Here is a 3,033-nt window from a genome sequence, read left to right as displayed (position 1 = left end):
CTCTCTCTCTCTCTCTCTCTCTCTCTCTCTCTCTCTCTCTCTCTCTCTCTTTCTCTTTCTCTGTCTCTCTCTCTCTCACACACACACACCACATGCATACAATAGAAACATGGTCCAAATATTGAGTGGCATTACTTTTGCTAAAACATTCTTGCTTACCCGATTGGCTGGGTATCCTATCTTTTCCTTGGCTAAATCTGGCAGTCCTATGCTATTTCATTTGAGAGACCAAATGTCCTCCTCAAATGGATGAAAATACCCTCAAGTCCTAAAAAATCCACCCTAACAGCAGTTCCCTCAGCCAGGAAAGACTTCTCTTCCATCTTGTCAAAAGGAGAAGGAATGTCAAGTTGCAAGGACTATATATCCATGCCAGATACATCCATGCAGAGGTGGTTACAGCCTATAGGAGGTCTAGAGTACAGCGTGTGTGCTCAACACAGCAGCTGCCCTTCTGGGTACCTCCAGCCTCCGTGTTTCTTCTGCAGGCTCCAAGGGAAGGCTTTGCTGATGACGTTCATCTTCTGGGCTGCTGAGTGGCACAAGAACTAGGAAGGGCCAGGGTTCATCAGTCCCCCTCTGCTTGAGGACCAAGAATAATGACCCAGACCTGCCCAGCAGAAGAGAGTCCCAAAGAGCAAGGAATAGGGACTGGTGGAAGGAGTTTTAAGAGAGGTTTTAAGGACAGAGGTGGGATTTTCCAGGCCCCAAGTTGAGATCCAGTGAAGGGTCATGGGCCTCCGCCTCTTCCTCCTACTCTCACTGGCTACCTCTGCTCAGACAGCTATGCATGGCCTCCTGGGGATTAGGACTGACAATGGAGTTAAAACAAAGGCCGTTTCAGGAGCTTCACTGCAGAACCAGTACTGTTCCATTTAATCTTTTCAGTGTCCCTATGACTAGGTTTCAAGGTGTTCAGTGATGTACAGAGGGTTAGTGGCATTGAACTTGGGTACAAATTTTACACCCGGGTTCTACCACTTCCTCTGATGTTGAACCATGTGAAACCCCCATTTTCATCAAGAACAGCTGAATACTGGCAGTTTCATCTGGTACAATCTGTGTGGTTATCATTTTGGGGACCTTCTTAAAATGGAAACGAGAGTAGTGTTTTGTCATGCTTGTGATAATGAAATGATATAATGTAAGGCCATCCTGTGTACTAAATAAATGTAAGTCAGTGTCATCGCCTTCCTGGGCATCATCTTCATCATCACAGTATGTTTTGGCCGCCCAAGAAAATGGTGCGATCACAGACAGCGTCCCTGGCCACTGGGGAGAGGATTCAGTGGGATGAAGACAGCTCTTGAATCCTACGTCCGAAGAACTTTGGGGAGTGACGGGAACATTAAGCGCCATCTGACACAGGAGCCACCAACCATGTGTAGCCACTGAGCCCTTGAAATACAGACAGTGTGGTCCAGGAAGTAAGTTTTACTCAATTTTAATGCATTTCCTTTTAAAGTTAAGCAGGCACATGTGGCTAGAAGGTGTCATATAGGTCTGTACTCTGCCCTCATGGAGGTATCAGCTTCTGAGAAGTGTTTGTCTTTTTGAGGGGAAGAAGTACAAAGAAGAGAAACTGTCTGCCTTTGCTGGCTGAAACTGGGATGGATTTTCAGGTCAACATGTACAGAAGTGTAAATTGCTGTGGCTGATCTGACTGGTAAACCAGAATGGCCTGCTTTATTAAACAGCAAAGGAGGCAAAATCATCCAAAAGATGAGCAACAACAGTAGCAAAAATCTCTGAGCAGACCAGCTCCATTATTCATGTGGGATCCAACACTCGTATCTGGGCTCCTCCACTTGTGCCAGCCCAGGCACGAACAGCTCCTTAGACTTCTAACCCAAGCCAGCCAAAAATGCTGCCCTTGTTTTGCCTCATCTCTAATGGGGAATCAATGAGATGTTCAAAAGGAACTTTTCCTTAAAATTAAAGGAAAGTATTTGATTATCACCGATCAAAAAAAAAGAAAAGAAAAAGGAAAACATGTTTCCAAATATTCTGGCCATAGGAAAGTGGGTTCAAGCTCTGTTCGGCTCCAAATTCCCTTCTCCCAGGCTGACCCCTAGGCCCCTAAAGGGTCCTTATACTCCAGTGTTTCCTTCTCTCCCTGTTCTCTGATGTGACGTTCCTAAGACCTGGTGAATTTTGCATTCTGTTTTCTACATCTGGTCTTGTGTGCTTGGCCTCATTTGTCTGTAGCTTTCCTGCCTGGGTGCATTGCCCTAGGAATCTCTCTGTCCTGTCAGCATCAGCTAGGCTGTTAGTGCCCTGGCAGGACAGGCAAGATATCTGCAGACCAGAGGAGAGAAGATTCTGGGTGTTTTCTCCCCACCAATACCTTTGCCTCTTCCTGACCTTTCTGGGGCTGAGGAGTAGTAGCGGCCTCCCACGATTTCTCATTCCTGAATGTCTTAACCATTCCTTCTAAGTTTCCTTTATTCTGACCACAACTCTGCATTAAAGTATCTTCAGTTAAATAACTGTACCATCTATTTCCTGATGAGATCCTGACTAACATATCTGTATATTTTAAGAAAAAAATATAGTTTGTATTCCCCAAACTGCCAGCCAAAAGATGGCATGTATTTATCTGAGAATCAATGCATCCTAACACATTACCCCAGACTGAGAAGGACAGTCCTCAGTGTCAGAGACTAAGAGGTGTCGCAGCATGTAGATGATTGCTAGGTCACTGAGGGTCAGCATCTGTAAGTACCACAATGATTTATCCTTCCTGTCAAAGTCTTCCAGCTCTGCCCCGTTGGGAGCACTTTTTGATTGTTCAATCCCTTGAGTTTTCTTACGTGACTCCATCCCACACATACAAATGGATTTTCATGAATGCATGTTGTGCACAAAATCAGTTAGAAAGTGTGCAACTAGGTTTTGGTGCCCCTGTGAGAACACTAAAAATTCTCCTTGGCCAGGCTCCCTCCACCATGCAGGGGAAATATACATAATCACCTTGCTTTGCAGGTGAGATCGCCAAAACCCAGGAAATGAAAGAAAATTCCGAGAGGTGTA

The sequence above is a fragment of the Fukomys damarensis genome, unplaced genomic scaffold (genome assembly GCF_012274545.1).
Source record: "Fukomys damarensis isolate Sample0158 unplaced genomic scaffold, DMR_v1.0_HiC HiC_scaffold_31, whole genome shotgun sequence".
Lineage (NCBI taxonomy): Eukaryota > Metazoa > Chordata > Mammalia > Rodentia > Bathyergidae > Fukomys > Fukomys damarensis.
The sequence above is the reverse complement of the archived record's forward strand: the minus strand, read 5'-3'. Positions refer to the sequence as shown.